Source organism: Bidens hawaiensis, unplaced genomic scaffold, assembly GCF_021521415.1.
Source record: "Bidens hawaiensis isolate Kalapana, Puna unplaced genomic scaffold, B.hawaiensis_p1.1 tig00000905_1, whole genome shotgun sequence".
Lineage (NCBI taxonomy): Eukaryota > Viridiplantae > Streptophyta > Magnoliopsida > Asterales > Asteraceae > Bidens > Bidens hawaiensis.
This window is the reverse complement of record NW_027491053.1, coordinates 2,059,828-2,083,808: the sequence shown is the minus strand read 5'-3', so window position 1 is coordinate 2,083,808 and position 23,981 is coordinate 2,059,828.

Here is a 23,981-nt window from a genome sequence, read left to right as displayed (position 1 = left end):
TACCTTAAGCTTAAAGCGATACAACAATACAAATTGGTATTACCTATAACTTCCACAGTTTATACTATAAACCATTCATCCGATTTATCATACTAAAATGTACTGGGCTAGTGAGCCACAAACCAGTAAGTACGTGGTTTAATAGGAGAAAAATTATAATTAAAGTGTATCTTACAATATTTTTTATAATTCATAGTAAGATATGGTGTTTGGTTTTCAAAACGTAGGGCCATTAACTGATTTGTAAAAATAAATTAAATGTAAAATCTGAATGATTTGATTATCATAATACTGTGTACATTATTCAATGATCATTCACATTGACAAAGGATTTGAATTATAATTTGTCGAGTCGGCCGAAAGTAAAGAATTTATTCTGTATACTATTAATAATAAAATAATACTTGGATAACTATAAAATCGATGGTTTACGAGATTTGCATTATTTTCCATTTGCCACTTCTATTATATTCTATTAAATAGAAGCGATATATAGAGGTTGCATATTATATTCTATTGTCGATTATAGCCATTGCTTTACAGTAACACATTGACAGATCAACTTAAAAAGCCTCTTTAGCGTATGAGTAGAACTACTCATTGGAGCTACATGAATGGTCGTTTTCTATACACGTAGCACACGTATGAGTTATATATAGTATATATGCACCGTTATAGAATGGTTTCAGATTTGCTTTCATTTCTTTCAGTGTTTAAACCAGGAATTCATCGTATTACATATAGATCGAATCAATCATACACAATTTATGCCTTCATCCATTGACATGAATCCAGACTTTTGTGGTACAGTCTAGTTTTAAATGTTTTTCCATTTCCGAACTATAGTATTTATTGTATAGTTGATCATCAAAGCCCTCATAAAGATCCCCACATTTCATGAAAATATGGAACTCTCAAGAACTTGTATTAATCTAGGTGTAGTTCGGTTAAAAAGACTCGAAACCCCTAGAACGGCTAGGATAAGCTATCAAGATGACGTGTGCCATTTTCTAAAACAGACTATAGAATATTATAATGGTATTAGTGTATTTGTGTTAGGTTATTTATTTTTGAATTGATTTTTCTTTTATGACTTTACTACTATTTGTACAATTGAAAACAAATTCATTTTCTATTTTTCCGTGTAAAAATTCGTTCATAAATTTTGGTGCTTTAAAGTCCATTTCCTTATTAAATTTGAACAAATAAAATGATAAAACTGTAAAACAGTATGGAATTGATTTTTTTTTCTTATTTGTTTGTTTTTAACATCTATTTCATCATATATGTTCATCTCTCTTTCATATTCATTTGCACATCTACATTACATATAGCACAAAATAGTACAAAATAGTTGAATGGCATTCTCATAGTCTGCTAATGAACTTGTTAATTTAGAACTAAAAATGTGAATGTCATGCGGTTGCAAAAGAATAAGTAACAAAATACTAGAAATGAAGTACGTTTTTAAAAGCATCACAACAAGAAGGTAAAAAAAAAACACGTCTAGTTAACTGTAGTATTAATATAAAAAATATCATTCTATAAAAACACCCAAAACCAACTCCATCTATCTAACCTAAACTATTAAAAGATGCAATAATTTTCTCACGGCATCATTTAAGAGTTTTCACATAAGATGTCACGTATATGTCATGTGACTAGTTTTCTATTATATCATGCATTAACTACACGGACACGAATTCAAAATCTCTTGACCTGCTACATGCTTATAGTAAGACTATGTGTTGTTAAATTCATCTTCTGAATTCATCTAATAATATTGTGTCATGTAGTGTTAGCTGTATGTTGACTAGGCATTCTCTAAAGTCACTACTAAAGCCGTCTGAGCCTGTTGTGGTTCATGAGAATGGTGGCTTTAGCGACTTTTCTATTTTATTTACTTATTTAACCTTTTCTTCCAAATTTGAAAACAAACCAATATTACATTAAAATAAAAATATTAAAAGTAACAAATAACATTAGTCTAGTACAAGATCATATGGACTCATGACAAAAGTTTCCGTGGACCTTGCGATTCTTGATATATATGACATTTTTGAATTTTTCATCAATGGTGAATGTCGATTCGGGCCGTGGGACGTCACCTTGGTACTTTTGACAAATAGTCATACATTGATCCTTAAGAACCATGTTATGAAGAATTATACAAGTTTAGACGACCTGCTTTTTTTTCTCCCTGGATCAAATCCGTAGTGGCCTCAATATCAAATGAAATTGTTTCTTATGAACTCTAAACGCACTTTCAATATATTTTTGTGCTGATTCTTGTTTCTTTGTAAAGTACCTCCGTTTATCTTCAACTGGAGATGCATAAGCTTGACCAAGCGTGTCAGGGTCGGATTTGATGACACAACTACAAGTAATCAAAAAAGAATACCCATGAAACACTAAAATATGTGAAGACCTCTAAATGTAGCCGGCGGAATCAACCACAAACAGAAAGTTGCTTAATATAGAAAGTCTCTAAGAAAAAGCACACAAGATAACTCAAAATATTTCCATTATAAAGATAATCATAAAGATACAATGAAAAACTTAGCGTTTCAAGTGAAAAGCTGTCAGGTGCGTCAATCAATAATAATCAGAATGCATTCAGAGATCTATTCAAAAGTTTTTTCATTATGACCTAATTATTCCATTTATAGGCACTTGACATCTCTTCTAGAAACCCTAATTGTTATATATCATTTTCAAAATAAATATAAGTGTAAATTAGGTCTTCAAGTAAACATGTTCTTTGTCGAGCAGACCTTGTAATCCAGACTATGCTCATAACATCACTTCGAGTAGGCTTTACTTTGAATATTTTCATAGAAAGTATTCTTCTAAAGCAAACTTCAATCTTCTTGATAAATCCAAACTTTTCTCTTAAATATCCCACAAGCAAGCAAGTTCTTGCTCAAATCTCTTCAATCTTTGACTTATTCTTATTTGAATAATGCAAAGTATACTCGGGTACTGTAGCTTGCTTGAGATTGAACTATGCTTGGAGTAACACTTTGATAAATTTTCATTAACTCCTTTTCAGCATACTTGAGATCCACTTTTATTTTATCCTTGCTCGGCCCACGAGTAAACTTGGTTTAGGATTAGATTGATCTAGGGTTTGTCTGTAGAAACCTTGCTTGATAGAAGAACAACTTTGCCTGAAGAAATGTAGCTTGCTCGAAGCTTACACTTAGAAGAATTCTTGAAGATAACCTTACTCGGATAAGATATCTTGTTCGAAATAGTAAATACCTTCCTCAGAGTGCTTGAGTTTGCTCGAGTTCCATACTTAGCGTTATCCAGGGAGGTTGAGAAGATTCCAATCTTTCTTTATCTATCCTTTAGACACAACAATACCCCCTAGATTGGAACAAATTCGGATGCACCAAAACACCTGGATTAATTACACTTGTTTCAAAATACACATCAAATCCTTAGAAAACAGAAAATTACATTGCATTAAGGAAATGATTACAATTCAAATTCTGCCTCACGGTAATCACACATCAAATTAAAACAAAGAAAATACAAAGCAAATGAAAATACAAGAACAAAGATAGTGTTTAAATACAAGAACAAAGAAAATGTCCCTTAAATCTTCAATGTGCAAGTATTCTAGCTCAGAGTCATATTCAATAGTACCCAATAGCAATCCATTAAGAATTTATGAGAAGCAATCTCTTTGTCTGTTTCTCATAAACAGTATGAGAGATTCTACCATTCCTTTGAACTTCAGCATTTAGAACTTGCATAACCCTTCTCATATTGATGCTCTTCCATTGTTATCTTGGGTTTTCTAGGTTTGTTGACATGAAATCTTGATAGTCTTATGTGGTCTCCTTTTCCTTTCTGCTACAGATAGCCCTAGCTTTCCCCTTTTATTGAACACAGGGAACCTTGTTCGGAATTGATCTTTGAGGTATGTGGACAGCTTGTTTTGTTAAGCCGCTGCATATTTCCCCCCTGTTGATAGTCGAGTAGCTTCAGATTTTCCATTTCAATCAGCTACTCCACATTAAAGTCTTTGAAATCATCATGAAAGATTATGGTTCTTGTATCACTACATGTCATAAACACCCTCAATGTATCAGTCTTAGGATCATAGTAAAGATCCTTTTGCAAGTCCACATCAGTTGCTGGACGATGTTCTCTACTCAGTGTAGATTTGTAGTAGGTATTGATGCTCTAGAACTTGAAGGTCTAGATGAAGAGGGTCTTGAGGATGATGGTTTTGATGAAGTTGAGTCTTACCTTAATTCAGGAACATAACCGGATTTTTGGTTAGCCCTTTTGACATAATCTTTGACTTCCTCAGGGGTTATGTATACATCTCCCCTCAACCTCTCTTTTTCTTTCTCTATTTCAAGTGTACTCTTATATCTCACCTTGATTTCTTCTTTTGACATTTTAATTAGATCATTGTAATGACTTGCTTTACTCACTAGGTAGGTGATTATCTTCAAGGTTTCATTATCAAAGACATGATCTTTAGGAAAGTATTCTGTTCTTCGGGCTTGACTGCATGATGTTCCTTCACATCCTCCCTTTTTCTTTTCTTGTCAGAGCTTGGTTTGGAGGATGCAGGTTTTGTTTTTTTTTTCAGTAGGAGATACTTCAATCTTTCTCATTGCTTCCTTTTATTTCTTCAATTCACTCTCATATATGCTGTTCATCTGTGTTCTTAAGAGTTTATCAAATTCAGTATCCTCCACTCCTCTTGTTCTCAACAATCTTCTTATCAAATAATCTTTCTCATCTGTAAACAAAGGCTCTTCCACCTCCTTTGTCTTTAGCAAGTGTTCATTTTGTGACTAATTGAAACTTGGTTTCAACCTCCTTTTTTTACATAATCTCTACAATATTAAATGGATATCCATGGTCAAAAAGAAACTTTGTGTTTCCTCCATACCTCTTCAATAACTTTTCTCTCTTCTTTCCCTCCTCCTCCTCTTGTTGTGCTTTTCTAATATTTTTCAATTTAACTTCTTCTTCCTCATTTTTGGACACATATTCAAAAACTCTATCAAATTCTTCAATGGTCATTCTGTTCAAGTGATCTGAGTCACAATTACAGCTTTTCTTTTTTCCTTCTATTACTTTCAAGGCTTTACAAAGTTTTTCATTATGCTTTGGAGACATCTTCTCAACATATTTTGGATCATAATTATAACTTTTCAAGAAAGCTATCTACTGCTCAAGCAGTTTGATCCTTTTAACTTTTCTTTTCTTTTCTTCTTCACTCATTTTGTTAACAAGATAGTCAAGATCGTTATCAGCAATATCCTTGACTTCATCAAATGTCATTCCAAATTTCATCAAGGCTTTCATCCTTGGATCATCTCTCTTGATCTCTTCAATTCTGTCTATAAAATTTTCAAAATGTTGATGAGCCAAACGGATTTAAGGAGAAACATGCTTAGTTTCAACCCTGGTTCGTTTTCAAGGTCAACATCATTTGTATCATCAGACAAATCATCAAGTGCACCAATCTGTGGTTCATCATTCTGTACATCTTAATTTTCTATCTTAGCATGGTAAATCTTTTTCGTCAAGATAATCAAGCACATGTGCACACACATGAATTCATCACCAGGCCTAAAGTGCCTAATTGGTGTAGGGTTCAATGGTTCATCAACTGATTCTTCACCTATTGGATCTTTATCTTTAGTTTCAGTATGAATAGGCTAAGAAGTGGTAGACCTTCTCCTTTTTCTTTCATACTTCGTAACTTTATTAGGCTATGCCCTTTTAATTACTCCAATTATGAATTGTCTTGTAATTTCTTCAGCATTCAGTTCAGAGACAAGTTGATTACCATCATCTTCAGTTTTTTGATCATCCTTCTCGGATCTCTGTTCTCATCACATACATTACTAATCACTTCTTCATGTATTTCATTTATGGTCTCATTTGCAGCCATTTTAGCATCATATACATTCTCAAAAGCTTTGACTATATTTCCAAGAATTTCTTCCATATTTCTTTTGCAGCTCCAGTATCTTCTCCTTTCTTTAATTTCAATAGAGACTCTAAAATCTCTTGTGTTAGGACCGGACCTAGTGCAAAACTTATATAGGTTGACAAGAGCACACTAGATCTAACAACCCAAAGGCCTGTTGAATATTCCGACGGAATCAGTATATTCAAGGATTGGGAATAAAGGTTTGAATGACAATAAATAAACAGTAATAAAGACAGTAGACAAATGTGACAACCGTCAATTTTCATGTCAATATCCGTACATATATTAAACAAACTTCCATTTTATAAGTTATTATTTGGCTTAAGTTGCATTAATTAGGTCATATAAAGTCGACCAAAGTCATTCATATTGTTATCATGCATTTGTAGTTTTAAGAACTTCCGTTACACATAGACGAATAGCTCGACAAACCCGAACATGATGATTAAACTAAAATATCCAAGAACAACGTTTAGTGATCAAATAACGCTTGAAGTCTATATCATACAAGTTGCCTTAAAGTTTATTATGTGATACTTAAATCAATCTATATCTCCATACTTCCAAAGTTTAACATGTAGTTTAAATTTAGCCATATACTATTATTAAAAAAAACAAAAATACCTTTAACAGCCCTACAAAAATAAGATACTATCATATCTTTTACCATCTAATTCTTTTGTATCTCAATATGGCTACGTATGCCAAAAGTACCCCAGTTTTTAACACTTGATAAAACAAAATTTGTTGTTTACAATTGTTGTAGCTCGCACAACTGAACCACAAGGAGGGACCCCTTCCTTTATGTGTATGAACCAAATATAACATACATTCACCACATTACTAGTTAACTAAATACATATTACTACACCTAGTTAGTATTTTATCCTAAACAAGATAAAAAAAAGAATCAGTGAACCAAAAGCCTTATCCTTTCTTTTCAACTTAACCAACAAAACCTAATTAACTAGAATACTAACTAGTTACCAAACCAAACTAGGTCCCAAACCCCCTCCCTTTCCCATGTGTAAATAACAAAGGGGACCCCCTTTTCATTTTGCTAACTTATATTTCCAGGGAGTTTGATAAGCATGCTTGACATCATATACTCCTTGCACAATCACCATCCATCAACACACTCTTTTGTTGTTACTTGCACCCTTTTGGCCGAAACTCCACTACTAACTAAACCTTTCTTACTTTCTTTTTATCTACTTCACTCCATTTATATTAGGTATATGATGGATCAAAACATTAACTCAATTGCAAATGGTCCTATATTGTTTATTTAATAAACACTTATCACAAAAGAAGTCAAACCATTTTCTCTCTCACAAACTCTCTCCCTCTCGGCACTCTTTCAACCAAACATAAACACACACTCCACACACTCCATTCATTTCAACATAATTTATAAGATTCAAGGGCATTCAAGTTCCATTTAAGGAGTTGGAGCAAGAAAGCAAGCTTTGGAACTTCGTTCTAGCTTCCTTCTCCTTACTTGTTGGTCGCAGTTAGGAGAAGTCTCACGCTTGTTTCGATATTCACTAACTATTTTGCGCGAAAACTCAAAGGCGAGTTTCACGGCCCCTTTACTTTCAAATAATTTTCAAAATGGGGGAGAAACATACAAATACTGGTTTTATACGTTAATGAGAAACAAGACCCGACCTTTATGTTTGCATGAGTTATCTCTTGGATACGAAAGTCCCCTTTATCGCTTATTAGTAACCATTAGCTTGTATTAACCTAAGATTCTGTGAATAGTACTATTGGGATTGACACCCCCATTCATGGTTAGTCTTGCTAACTGCCGATCCACATGGTCGAATGACTGCATAGTGTCTACACGCTTGCTTGTGAGGTACGAGTGAGGGGCGAAACACCTGTGTCTTGGTTTGGTTATGCCTCATGTAGTTCATAATTATCGTATTCTTTGCTAGCTTACGATGGGTCAAACGATTACTTGTTTATATTTAACGTATACATGAAACGCTTTCGAACGAAAAGGTGTTACAAACTTTTAAATTCTAAAACCTGTGAACTTACCAACATTACGTTGACATTTTAAAGTATGTTTTTCAGACACTTAAAGCACAAACGCACAAGAGGAAAGCGTCCTAGGATAACATGCACACAAGTGTCGGATACACATTTTGGAGGATTTTACTTGTATAACCCAACTCATGGGTCATAGGGGCTAAATCTTAGAAACAATGTCTTTCAAATAAATGTTTTGAGACTTAAACATTGATTTTGGGATGTAAACTTTGAATTTTAACCATGTATCCAATTTGTGTATTTGTGTTTGCAATAATCATATGCTTTGACAACCATGTTCGTTGCCCCTCGTGATTCCACCGTGGCGGGGTGCGACAGAATGGTATCAGAGCCATTGGTTATAGCGAACTAGGAGTCTAAATGAACCTGGTCTATAACTAAATGACTCTTAATAAAATGATTTCGTAAATGAGTGGCTTGTTAAAGCATTTTCAAAACTCAAGTGTCCTTTCAAAAATGTATTCTATTACATGTGCTTTGTTTTGAGATACGTGCTGCATGTAGATTACTATGAAACATTTTAACATCTACTTGTTCATACTTATGCATATTTGCATGCGTCTTACCTTCATTATTTTGTATAGATATTGTTGTCACAAGGATGTCGTTCTCCTCTCGAAACATGTGTTCTCCGATTCGATGCATATTTCATGCGTCTTACCTTCATTATTTTGTATGGATATTGTTGTCACAAGGATGTCGTTCTCCGCTCGAAACATGTGTTCTCCGTTTCGATGAACATGGATGTCGTTGACCATGTATCCAATTTGTGTGTTTGTGTTTGCGATAATCATATGCTTTGACAACCATGTTCGTGGCCCCTCGGCGATTCCACCGTGGCGGGGTGCGAAAACGAAGATTCACTATATTGATTAATCGTTTAAGGAACAGTGATTTAATGCATGAAATGTCTGGGGTTTCGTGACGGCGGCGGTACGAGGTTACTCAAGAGGAATATTCTCTCTGGCGTTTGTGCTCTCGTATTCAGTAAAGGCTCGTTGTTTTACATGGGAAACCTAGGACTCTATTTATAGGCCCACACATTCCTTCAAGAAACACTAATGATTACATAATTAATGATAGAAATAAATACAAGTGTAAACAAGGCTTTGAGTATGATATACCTTTACCGAGTAGACTTGTAATGCACAGCATGCTCGAAACAAATCTTCGAGCATACTTTACTCACAATGTTTTCAGTATAAAACATTCTCCTCCATCAGACTTCAATCTTCATAACATATCCTTGCTTTGCTCGAATAAGTCCCATGAGAAAGCATGTTCTTATTAATCTCTTCAATCCTGCCTTGTGACTTATTGTGAACAACCTTCATCATACTCAGGTGTGAAGATTGCTCGGGATTGAGCCATGCTCGAAGGTTATAGTTAGAACATTTGAGATCTTCCTTTATTGTATCCATGCTCGACCCACCAATGTGCTCTAAGCACTTGGTTTAAGCTGGGTAGATCAAGTTTTTTGCTCGATTGGCAATCCATACTCGATGAAGAACATCCTTGCCCGACGAAGTGTAGCTTGCTCGAAGCCTTCAACACTGAGAAGAAATTCCAGAAGATAGTCAAATAAGCATAAGACATCATGCTCGAGGTAGTAAAACCATGCTCGAACGTCCAAGCTTGCTCGAAGTCCATACTTAGTCATTTCTTTGAGGAGGTTGAGAAGATTCCAATCTTCCTTGCAAAATTCCGACTCAACAATCTCCCCTAGATTGGAACAAGCTCTGATGCACCAAAGCATACCTGCATTAAGTTACAAATGTATCAATATCTAAACATAGTCAATTCAAGAAATAGTCATCACATTACATAATCAAATTCTGCCTCTTGGGCATTACACATCAAAATTACATGTTATATCAAATTACATATCAAAAATAAAATACACAAAAGATAAACGAAAATTCATTAGATCTTCTTTAAGTTCCCATCCTGGATTTCCAGTTCCATGTCTCCTCTGAGCTTCGATTATCTTTTCATGTCTTATTGCAGCAGCTCGTTGTTGAAACATGTCAAGTTCCACAGCATCCACAAAATCCAAAGGTACAATTATGTCAATTATGTCTTGGAGATCCTGGATGTGTATATATTTTAATTCTCCATCATGCTCAACAATTGTGATTGTCCTTCCTTTAGAGTTTTTTAAGGACATTGAATCACTTTGCCTATTGTATGTAAGATGAGAAATTTTCCCATCCTGTTGTACTTATGAATTAGGCAACTGCATTCCCTTCTCATTGCCAGGCTCTCTCTCAAAGTTCTTGTGGTTGAGCTTGAGCCACTGGTTCTTTGTGTTTTTCTTTTCCTTGATTCCTAGAGTGATAGTTTAGACAATCTTACATCACTCAATCTTCTCTTCCTTCCTTCCTTCCCTTTCTGCTTTTGTATAAGTTTCCTTCTCTTTTGCTCTAGCAGTGGGAATCCTTTCTCAGCTTTCTCTTTCAAATACTTAGATAGGTCATTTTTCTGTTAGCCAGCTGGTCTACTTCTTTACTGATTATCATATAGTTCAAGCTGTGCCATCTTTTCCAATTGTTCCCTTGAGAAACTCCTAAAATCACTTCTGAATACAATATGAGTCTCTGATCCATCTTCAATTATCACCCTTAAAGTTCGAGATGTGGCATCAAAATACAAATGGGTAAGCAAATTCAAATTTCTCTGTTGTGCTGGCTGTCTTTCCACTTCAGATCTAACAACAAGTCCACCAGACCTTAATGTAGAGGGTTTCTTTCCATGCTTCCTTTCTGATTCATCAAATAGTCTTTTAATTTCTTCTTCCTTCTTGAACATCAGTTCTAGATATCTAGCCCCTCTTTTGCATAATGTACTTATCATGTCAGCTATTTGTTGTTCAATGAATGTTTCTTCTGGCTGATTAGTTCTCTGTTCTACATCCATCCTCTCTCTTATTCTTTGGACCTCTAGAAATTTTCTTTCCTCTTCTAGAAACATTTTCTGTTCTCTCTTGTATATTTCCAGTAATTCTTCATGAGGCAAACTTTCAAACTCAGATTCCTTTATTCCTTTCTCCAATAAAATATATTTCAATGTTTTTACCCTTTCTAGGTCATTAAACCACTCTAAGGCTTCAGTTTTCTTTTTCTCAGCCTCTAGTCTCTCCTTTTCCTTCTCCTTTTTCTCTCTCTCAATCTGCAATTTAATTCTTTTCAGCTCGTGTGCTTCTTTCACCATTTTTACCTTTTCAAGCAAAGCCTTTTTGGATAAGTTTTCAATAATATCATAATCATATCCATTTCTACCAGGAATTTGATCTCTTTGTGCTTTCTCTTCATTTCTTGATATTCCTGTTTGGCTTCCTCTTCCTTCTTTCTTCTTCTTCTTCTTCTTCCAACACATACCTCGCTGTATCATCAACTACAGCTTGTCTGTATAATCTGTCAAATTCAATGAACGGCTGTCAGTTGAGATAAGAGATTGAATGCCCTGCCTTGAGAAGGAAGGCTCTTTGAGACTCTCTGCTCCTCCATCCATCTGCAGATTCAGATCTCCCTTCTCTAGTTATATAATTGATATGTCTTTGCTCGTACCCCAGACTCAAGAGATATGCCTTATCTTCCTTTTCCTTCTTTTCACTCTTCTCTCTTCTTTCTTTCTTCTCCTTGGCCTTAAGCTCAGCCAGCTGTTCAATCTCATTCTCAGTCATTTTCTTCAACATTTCAAAAACAAAGCCATATTGCATGAGGAATGTCACACCCCAACCTAAGGCGGAAATGCCGGGGTGTGATCCGATTGCTCATAGATCGAAGATACTATCATGAATATAAGTTACAAACTTACAATATCTAATTAGTTATTTTATTCAAAGCATACACACATTATTCAATTAAAACAAACATAACTTAAATTCTAAATGTCTGTTTGGATTGATTCCAGCGGCAACGAGTTCGTTTTTATTTATATTATCACATCTTAATGTCCTAGATTCTGAATTGCTTATATCGTTTAACATGTAGTGCACGATTCGCTTATTCATTAGCTCGCTTATTCATATTTATATTCATTATTCATTAATCTAAGATAAGTTTATCATTCCCCTATTTTACGAACTTTTCTAAACGATTTGGGGACATATGCGTACCTATCCGTATTTCTTACCATATATTAAACAAATGCATAAGTGTAATTGTGAGCGACTTAATCAAATATACGTGTTATATGCTAATTGCTATTTGCTTATGTGTATATTATATCATTGTCGGAGAGGTCCACCGTATTCCCATTTAGAAGGTGCTCATTAGTATGATCATACGACCTTCTTAGTAACCGGAGCCCGATTCGCTTGGCGAAGGTAAACCGACAAATTTTAGTCATCGTAATCAATGCCCGATTCGCTTTGCAACGATTCATTGGCACACTAGCGCGTCTTGGTTTGTTTATGGTTTGATTACTTTTACCGCATTTACTACGTTATGCTTATTTATATGAACATGCAAAACTGGTGATATTCCTTGTAGAGCATCAATGCAAAACAGGAAGATGATTCTTGGATCAATTTTCATTCTTTCTTCATCCTCCTCTACTTCTATCTCATCATCAATTTCTTGTAGAGCATCAATAACAGGTTCATCCATTTAAATCACTTTCTCCTTTTGTTTCCTTGTAAACACCTTCTTCACAGATGGTTTATCGGTCCTTTTCTTCTTGGATTCAGGATTCTCTATATCTGATGTTTGTTTTCTCTTATCAGCTGATTCTTTTGCATTCTTCTCTTCAGTATCAATTGGTTCAACGACACTAGGGTCAGTCATGTTTTCATCATGCACTTCATTAAATACTTCTTCTATTCTTGGCTCCGAGTCATATTTTAATCGTAATTGACTGCTCTTCCTTTCCTATTCTCTATGAAGTGCTTGAGCCTTTTTAGTAGCAGCTACAACTTCTGGTGCATGTCTTTCTGGGTTTTGCAGAATGTTGTAGTAGATTCTTAGTACTGCCAGATGTGCAAGAAATCCGAAACTTAGTCTTTCACTTTTCTCTTGTTCTTTTTGTGTTCTTGGACTAGATATGGTTTCAGGCTGTTCAGGTTGATTCTTCTTGATTTCCTCCATGACCGCTCCGATACTTTCATCAGTAGGTTTTCTCATCTTCTATTCCTCTTCTTCTTTCTTCTTCAAATTAATCAATGTTTCCAACACTTCCGGAGGTATTTCATCTTCTTCTTCTACTGCCAATTCAGGATTTCTGATCTCCATAACCTTCTTAACCGACTCCACCTCAGCCACATCAGGATCAACCACCACGTTCTTGTAGAGAATCTCATCACCAGACACTACTTTAGGAGCAGCTTTTGGGTGTAAGTCTTTTTCAGATGAGCTATCCTCTTACACTTCAATTTTCTATTTTGTACTTGCTTTAGGGTCTCCTCTTCCATCTCAAACTCCCCCTCACCAAATGCTTGTCTCCTGTTAGTTTTCTCTTCCTCATTGTCTTCATCATACTCTAGATTAATCAGATTTAGTGCATTTGATGCATTCTCTTCAAAACTTTCATCTTCATAAACTTTCCCAATCAGCTCTAACCCATCTTCTTCATCATCAACATTCTCCCCCTGTTTTGGTGCATCTGAGGTCTTCTCAACCTCAGCCTGCTCCAAGGCTTGAATTCTCAGTAGAGCTTGATTCAGAGCTACTGCTAATGCCTTCTTCTTTGCATCTAAGAACATATTTCTTTCTTTCAACATGATGTTCTCAAATTCCAATTCAGCATTTTCTACAAGTAAATCTTCATTTATGTATGATGGAGAGGATGAGGGTGTGTCTTGAGCAGGATTGAAATCAATGTCTGATTCTGGTAGATTTGATGATGTTTCAGGAGAGGGTGGTTTGTATGTTTGAGTTGGTGTTGTAAGTCCTGTGACGGATCTTTCAATGTGATATCAACATGCTCGATGATTAGGCGGAAACTAATCACCTAGCCGATTCAATGAGGCAACCAAGAACACAAACAAAACACACAAAGAAGCTTCAAAACACATGTATATTATACGTCAGGTGCTTAAGCCCTTAACTTACATGGTTGAATGACAGTGAATGAACCTAATATCGATAACGTAGGTTCTAAATATATCCTACCAACTAGGCCTAAACATAACTAAAGCCCACCGAGATCAACATATCTCGGCTTACATACAAAAGCCCAAACTAACAAAGCATAACCATAAAATATGATCCAACAATCTCCCCCTTGGTTTATTGCTTTATTCATGCTCAAGGATATCTGCATCTGCCGCGTCAAGATCACCTGCCCACAAACCTTCACGAATAATCGCTCCTATCATGCCAGTGTATTCCTTAGCAGCTGCTTCGTATAGTGGCTCAGCAGTTATCTGAAACTTGCTAAGAGTCTTGAGATCCTTATCTCCTAACTTCAATAAATCTTTAGGATCAACAAGATGATATTGACTCTTGTTCAATCTGATAATAACTGTAGCTGTCACACCATCATATGTCCAAAACGTCATGTCATCAAGAGCTCCCTCAGGAAACCTCTTGGTAATCGGAATTGATTTTACTTTGTCTGTCGGTGGCCACATAACATTTACCATGGTCTTATTAGTATGAGGGTCAAGAACACCCTTAGCCTTCTTAAGGAAAGATCTGGCTGTAGTCATATCTGGAAAGCCACGTTTCACTTGAGAAATAAAGAAGGTATGAAAGTTGTTCGTCTATGAATCATTGTTTGGATTATGAAACTCAGCATGAGATTAGTCAATCAAAACTACCTTTGTCCAAGATACAAACCTTTTCATTTTATCATAGTACTCGGTGCTGTCGGACTTCCGTTTAACCCACCAAATTCTTTTATCCACATCATAACCCCATGAGAGAACTCCATATTGGTCACCGTATTTGTCTGAGAAGTCCTTTTGCAGGTTCACAACAAACTTTTCAGGATGATCGGATGACACCACATGCTGATTTGAATTCTTCCTAATAAGCATCTTCTTCTTCATTAGTCTTTCCTTTTGTTCATCTGTCTTTGGTGGATCAGACAAGTATTTCTCCATACCAGCAGAAGAGTTAATGTTGAAGTCGGGCGCTTATCATGTTCAATATCTGCCGAGCTTCTAAATTCATCTCCAAATTTCTTAATGAGCTTTTGCTGGAGATCTAGATACATCGCAGTAAGACCACCCATGTTAGCTTGAAGTTCTAGAATCTTTGAATCTTTATCAATGTGGCGCTCTTCAAGTTCTTTAATGCGAACAACTTTTACAGCCGAGTCTTGTTCAAGTTCGAAAACTCTTTGTTGTAGGGCATGAATGTCAACCGGATCAGCTTCTAGAGCAATACCCTTGCCCCTATCTTAAAGAAACTTGTCTTGCATCGCCAAAATATGTGTCACTTTATCGGCTGCACTTGAGCTTCCTTCACCAATCGGATTGGATGATCCCGATGGTTTAGTGTGGGGATAGACATCAGTTTCAAAATCAAACGTACCAGTAACGTCTTCCATGATTGGTTCTTAAGCAGTTGGATCTTGAGCAACGTGAGCTTCAACATTTTTAGGCTCAGTGGTGGTTGGAGGTACAGTTGATGTTATTTCAGCAACCAACACGCTAGGTCTCGGATCTTTCTTTCTCCTTTTTCGTGGAATGAGATCGGTGGCCGGTTCTTTTTCACCCTCATCTTCTTCTTGTGTTACCATGACTGACCGAGGAGGTTTCCATGCAGCCGACTGAAGCTGTTTCTTGAATGCTTCAAACTCTTCGAGTTTGTTCAGTAGTAGGCACAGACTGTTGTGACAGAGAGATATCAACATCATCAACATCATCGGATAATACCTCAAAGACCGTGACATGCCTTTGAACAGGAACCAAATGTTCCTCAGCAATAGCAACACCAACGTTTCTCAGATTCTCCTCAATCTCAGCAAATTTTCCAAATTTTACCAACGGATGAATTACTTGATAAACTACCATTGTTCCTTTCCTTGACTGTTTCATTAACCTGAAGGTTGTTGGTCCCAACGCCTTCATATCAATTGTTTACACTGATTTAATCAGATCAGGATAATAGGAGTCAAATATCATTTGCAGAAACCTCGGGTACATCAGGAACATCTCTTTCTTCTTTCCTAGCAAATTGCTCATCATTTCATTGAAAACAAACTTGGAATAATTGTAATCCCAATCCATGATCAGAGCAGTGACGGCTGACATCTGAGTAAGGCTTATCTCATCGAAAAGAAGGTGTGAATCATAGAGTAAAATAAGTGATGCTTGTGGGTAAAGCACATTAGTAGACGTTTTCAGTCCAAAGAATGAGTTTTCGGCGTTGTGTTGTGTTTTCGATCCACAACTTCTAGAACCACCGAGAACAATAACTTCTCGGGCGACTGAACAGGTTCTCTATTAGGGTTTGACCGAGAACATAATTGAGCAAAAGATTTCTGGTTTGACCAATGGAATTCGGTCAACCATCACCGAAAACCCTTGAATTCACCATCTTCATAGACATATCAATCACTGTTGAAGAACAGCCTGCAACTTCAGAAAAAACACACAGCACCATTAATCATTCCTAATCGTTCAATGCGAACGTCTAAACGATCATTAACACCCACTTCAACCGATTCGAGATTTCTTAATGTCTTCGCAACTTTAATTAAGAAAATCGACTCAGTTAGTGTTAATTACCTTTGATGTTTGACGGAAACGATGTTTGAAAGATGATTAAGCAAGTTAAATTTCGATATTTGAAAGCGAGAGAGTTAAGAGAGTTGCAGGTTTTAAAATTATCTTAATAATGACCAAAAACCGCCTTTTAATCTTCTGATACATAATCGTCTGGGCCGGGTGTCCTGATGGGCCATAAGAGAACACACTGGGCTAGTCTAACCAGGCCGAGAACCAGGACACCCGTTGGGCTAAAAGGCCGTCCCATTCAATTTTGAGAAATAAACCTGATAAAAAAGTGATTTCTTAAAGACATCTGTTTCGATACGAGTAAATGTGATGTAGATAAAATAAAATTAAAACTAAAATAGAATAAAAACTAAGCAAAAACAAAAACAATTTACCTATCCAGTCTTTAGAAAATTAACATATTGGGATCAAATTTCAGCTGTTTGAAAACAAACACTACTTTTGAGAAAAGATCTGAACATGAGATCATATTGATTAAGATACTTTCACAATGATCCATTTTCTGCATTATTTTAACATAGTGAAAAGGTTGATAGCAGGTATTTAGAAACTTAGTATGATTTTTATTGTGCCAGTGATATGATTAGTTTCAATTAGGCATAAAACTAATATGGACATCACTCATGGACCCATAATGCCCCTATCTCTTCTCAAAGCGTATTTGGCTTTCCCCAGATCACCCCAATTTGACTCCAACCCCTTAGTACTTGATCAAAGAATTTTGTATATACAAAATAAATTTTCCTTTTTAGCTTTAAGGTTGAACGTTGGACTTACATGCTATCCGGACTTACAAGCCTTACATTTAGGGTGTTTTTGTATGCCCTACCCCTATAGTTCCCTGGATCCCATTTAAGCCTCTTAAATAAATAAATAAATGATACATATGTATTAAAAATTATATATATATATATATATATATATATATATATATATATATATATATAATGCTTTTGGCGATTAAGACACTAGCGTGCTCATTTATGACTGGGTAATCACTTTTCTGCCTATCATTTAGAGAGATGTATATAGAGACATGCACATATCTTCACAATGACCCTCCACAAAAGTTTAGCAGATTTAGATTATATCATTTCAAACTTTTACTTATCATAGAAAGCTACCATACACATCAATGACTTATCAAAAGCCTCTTTAGCTTAATAACTTCACACGTTAGGCACACAAAATTAATTTATCTATCATCCCTCAAAGGCTGGATCAATTTTTGTTTGAAATTATTTTAAGCTTCTAATAAGCTTTAGCTGAATAGTAGTATCACTTCCCAAATGGTAACCCTAAAGACAATCTTAAGTTCAATCAACCCGGTTACCTTCAGTTTTCAAGTGAATGGCTATCCTATGTGTCTACAGGTAGACGTTAGGACCAATCACGTAATAAAATGTGTCCCTCAAACTTAGGCGGCGGACATAATTTTCAGTGAGAGAACTCAAACTGATAGTTAAACAAAAATCATAATAATTTTTATGTATGTTCAGACGCCCCAGTCGCTTTCAGTTCGAAGGTTAATGGCTATCCCATGAGTCAAAAATTGATAACAGGACCAAACATATGTAATATGTCCGTTGAACTTGAGTAACTGGCATGATTTTAAGCAACAGAAAAAAACGTTTTTTTTTTTAATTTTTATTTTTCTCCCCTAAATTTGTACAAAAATTATGACAAGAAAAAAATTTATGTACACAATTTAAACTTCAAAAATACTCAGTCTTCAAAACGTAACATCTTAAGAAAACCTACAAGAACATTGAATCTCGCTGTTCCGACCGGTTTCGTAAATAGGTCCGCCACATTATTATCAGTGTGGACCTGTTCAAGATGGATTAGCTTCCGGTCGTAACAGTCACGGTTAAATTAATTTTGATATCAATGTGCTTGGGTTTAGAATGTTGTACTGGGTTTTTCACAATGGCAATCGCAACATCATTATCATAAAAAATAGGAGTGTCAAAAAATTCCAAACCGTAGTCTAGCAATTGATGTTGCATCCATATGACCTGAGAACAGCAAGTAGAAGCAGCAACATATTCAGCCTCAGCAGTGCTTGTGGACACTGTTTGTTGTTTCATGCATTGCCACGAAATGAGCCAATCCCCTGAAAATTGACATCCAGCAGACGTCGATTTCCTGTCAATATCATCACCTTCATAATTGCTGTCAGCAAAAGCAAACAAATCAAATTCTGAGTTCTTGGGTTACCAAAGACCAAGCTTCGGTTGCCCTTTCAGATATCTAAGAATTCGTTTAACAGCAAATAAATGAGAGAGTTTAGGATTAGCCTGGAAACGAGCACACTGACAGACTGCTAACATGATGTCAGGACGACTGGCAGTAAGATACATCAGAAACCCGATCATCGATCGATAGTACGTTTGATCTATGGGTTTCCCATCGGGATCTGAAGAAAGAAGAGGTCTCTCACTTTTGGAGTCTTGAAACTTGAACTTTGCCAACATATCCTCGACGTATTTCCCTTGATGCAGTAGAATGCCTGTTGAGCTTTGACGAACTTGCAAACCCAGAAACATTGTCATCTCGCCCAACGAGCTCATCTCAAACCTTTTCTTCATCACTTCTTCAAACTCAGAACAGAGTGTAGCACTAGTAGAACCGAAGATGATGTCATCCACATAAATCTGAACCAGGATCAGATCCTTTCTGACAGTCTTTATAAACAGTGTCTGATCAATGGTTCCACGCTTATATCCATGCTCCAATAGATGAGCAGTCAACGTCGCATACCATGCTCGAGGAGCTTGATGAAGGCCGTAGAGAGCCTTATCCAACTTATAGACATATGATGGATGCTTGGAGTCCATAAAACCCGGTGGCTGATCCACATAAATTTCTTCCTTTACCTCACCATATAAATATGTTGTCTTGACATCCATTTGATAGACTATGAAACCCATATACGATGCATATGCCATGAAAATCCGAATGGCCTCAAGACGAGCCACTGGAGCATACACCTCAGTATAGTCCAAAACTTCAACTTGAAGAAAACCACAAACCACAAGCCTTGCCTTGTTTCTAACGATAACACCCGAGTCATCTTGCTTATTACGAAAAACCCATCTCGTATCTAGTGACTTCTTTCCTGCGGGTAGTTCGACCAACCTCTAGACCTTGAGTTTCTCAAACTGATTGAGTTCCTCATGCATGGCATCATCCAGCTCGGTTCTTGCAGAGCCATGTTAACCGTTTTAGGCTCAATTTGTGAAATGAAGCATGAATACAAGCAGTTGTTTATTGTTCCAGTCTGACTTCTGGTTGAGACGCTAGCCTCAAGGGGACCAATAATACTGTCAATGGGATGATCTCGTTGAATTCTTGATGGAATGGAGTGATCAGGAACTGAACAGTTTGCTGGTAAATTAATGGGATCTTCGAGAGCTTTAGTAAGAGGGTTCCTCCATCCCGATGCTGCAGTACTATGCGAGTACGAGGTACTGGAAACATATTCGTTTGGAATGGCATCAGGGAAAGTACTACCGAATATCTGACGAATAACGCTCTCCCCCTCAACTGGTGACAACTCTGCTAGAGTAGATTCTTGTGTTGACACAGTGTTAGTGACAGTCTCTTCTAGATCTTAAGATAACGGCTGAGTTGTGTCTAAGGGTTCAGACGGGTCCACACTAAGCATAGAAAATTCTTTAGTATTAGTCGAAAGATCTTCTTCATCATCGACAACAGCAGTAGTTCCTCCCCCTGAAATATTGGAATCAATCACAGTAGATAGATTGAATGGCTTGAACAGAGTGTCGTAGTCAAACAACCAGTTAGGCCCCACACGAGCATCAGTCTCATTTTCTTCCAACCAGCGCACACCATATAACTCTACAATTTGTTTCGATGCCTTGTTGTAGACTTTGTAGGCAGTTCTACCAGCGTAACCTACGAAGTAACAATCATATGCCTTAGCTTCAAATTTTGGAGTCAACTCAAGATTCAACAAGGTGCATGGGCACCTGAAGGCTCGAAAGTGTGCGACTGTGGGCTTGTGACCATAAACAATCTCGTACGGAGTCTTCATCTGAAATTTTTTGATCAACACCCTATTTTGAATGTAACAAGCTGTGTTGATCGCTTCAGCCCAGAAGAATAATGTTAACTTTGAATCACATAACATCGTTCTTGCAGCTTCAATCAAAGTACGGTTTCTTCTTTCAGCAACACCGTTCTGCTGTGGGGTACGAGCTGAGCTGTACTGATGAGAAATTCCCTTTTGACACAAAAATGATTAGTTCCTGACCTCTGTGCCATTGTCACAACGAATTTCCTTGAGCTTCAAGTTCAATTCATTTTCCATGAGCACCAAGAACCTCTTGATCAAGTCAGCTGTTTCACCCTTTATATGATAAGAAAAACACCCAAGTGAAATGGGAGTAGTCGTCGGTGATGACCAGACAGTGATTACTCCGAGATAGACTCAAGACATGAACTGGACCAAACAAGTCCATGTGAAGCAAATGAAAGACACAAGAGATGGTATTTATCAGATTTGGCTTGTGTGATTTTCGATGATGCTTTCCTAACGCACAAGCCACACACTTCTCGATAGTCATGAACTCTTTAACCGACAAGCCGCGTATAATATTGTTCTTTGCAAGACGATTTAGGGTTTTGACATTTGCATGTCCAAGACGACGATGCCACAGCATGGCGTATGCTCCGATACTTTAGAGAACAAACAAGTAATTTCGTCGGGAACGTTCTTGTTCATGCCAATTAGGTAGGCATTATCTATTCTCTGAGATCTGACCAGGACCCACTCCTCTGGTATGACAAAACCAGGTTTCAGAATCAAACAATCTTTGTTGGTGAAGTATGTAGAAAATCCCTTATCACAAATTTGTGATACATTGAGCATACAATGCTTTAGTTTAGGAACATAGTTAATGTTTTCAAACTTTAAAACTCCATTACTCACGGTACCCTTTTGAGAAATCTTCCCTTTTTCTCCTCCCGCAAAGGAAACATATCCGCCGTTAAATATTTGAATGTCACTCAGCTGAGATATGTCCCCCGTCATGTGCCTAGAACAGCCACTATCAACAAACCATGGCCTGATAATATTCCTCCATAGCTGTTCCTGCATAATATGCGAGATTAGATAGTTTTGGGTACCTAGTCCATAGTAGTTCTAGGTAAGCCTGACTTAGATAACCGTGTTGCGGGTTGCAATCACATATCCTCATCATTGTAAAAATTTAAATTTAAAGACGTAGAGGACTTTGTTACCGGAGACTTGGGCAACCATTTGTATTTCGGTTTGAAAACTTTGTGATTTACACAAGTGGTTGTCTTAGTCTCTGGTTTGCGGACAGAAAAATCGGTCGGCTTTGTCCTTTTAGACGTTTTCGGTTCAGAGACCCACTTCGGTCTTGGAACCGAAATCGTGTTTCCATTCCGCCTTAGAGCTACAATGGGCTTGGTCTGATGAAAGCTTGACCTGTCAGCCTTGACTCCTCTCCAATTTCCTTCAGAGTGCCTTGTTTCATAATGCCTTGAATTATTTGAATGAAAATTTTTGTAGGCATGATGAGACATGGTCCTCTGATAGCGTCTATAATACGGAACGTATGGGAGACGAGAGCAATTTCTAGCAATGTGACCAGAAATGTCACAGTTGAAAAAAATTTGCTTTTTAACATAAAAATCGTTTTGGCTGATTCCCGGTCTTGCTCTGTTGTGTGAGCTTGCTTTTCCATCTTTGAACTTTTCATTTGAAACTTCACATTTAATTTTACAAGAATTTCTTTCTTTCACGAACTTAGGTGACAAAAGTTTAATTTGTTCATCAGTTTTATTAAAGGACAGATCACTGCCTTTAGAAGTTCTAGAAAAAGTAACCAAACGATTGTCTTTGCTCTTAAAAACAGAGCCCACACACACATCAGAAGTATTGTTTAAAACAGACAAAACAGGCAAATTCAAAGAAACAGAAGAGTTAATAGGTGGTCCATCATCTTCCTCAGTCTAGTCCTTAACTATTACTTCATCTGCACACGAGCTAGACATGTTAGAATCGTTCACCCCTGAGGTTAATTCAGTTGCGGAGTCTGTATCAACCATACCTTTGCTAGTTGCAGTTGACTTACCATACTTCAAACATTTTTCCTTTTCTTCCTCTTCCTTGGTAATAGGAAGACCCGTATAATTATTGTTGTATGGAGGGGGAACCATATTATATCCAATACCCACACCCTTGCTTTCTTTCCATTTCAATTGATTTTCTATCATTGACCCAACCACAGCACTAGAGACATCAAATTTTTTAAAGTTGAATTCAGCATTATCAAATTTATTTGTTAGTTTCACTATCTCCAATCTCGATGCTTCTAACTCGGTAGTTAGTTCATCGATTTTCTTTCTAGCATAGATATGGTGACAGCATTTTATGCTAAAATCAGATTGCAGTTTTGAAAAATATTGTTTTTGTGCCTCTATTTTATCTTTTAATGCTTGTTCAAGTTTTTTAAGTGTTGAGTTCTCATATTTTACACCCTCCATTTCCCTCATCAAGTTACTGTTATGTATTTTAAACAATCCTACTTTATCGATGCATGATCGAGAACAAAGTACAGTATTTACCTTAGCTTGTTTGGTGGAGGTGAAGGCCATGAAAGCATGCTGAAGATCCCTGACTTGCTCCTCAGTCTCATTCTCCTCTTCATCAACATCAACCTCAGCAAAATTTGCAACTTCATTGCTTAAATTTAGTGCTGCCATTTGATCCTCCCAAGAGAAATTCTTAACCACCAAACCTCTCTCACACGTGCTTGAACCAGACGCATTCTCTTCTCTTCCACTATGTATTGGAACCATGGTTCTCTCTCGATTTCCTTCCTTGGCCGGATTGGTACATTCACGAGCAAAATGACCTGGCTCATGACAGTTGTTGCACCTTAGAGAACTTTTGTTGAACCATACTTTCTAATTAGCAGGCACATTCCAGTTGTTCCTGCCTGTCCTGTTGGTGAACTTTTTGGCTCTGAAACAGCCATGGCAATTTGCCAAGAAATGTCCATCTCCTCCACATCATTAGGATGTATTTGATCTAGCTCAGCAGCCACAACAGGTGGTACCAGGTCTCCAGCAAGAAACAAATTATAGCAGTTCATAAAACCTGCCATTAGAGCAATGCTTTCTTGAGACTCTTTGGAGATAGTAGGAATTTGAATGGGAGACTGGCTGGAGGTTGCCACCGAAGCTTGCGATTCCACATACTGA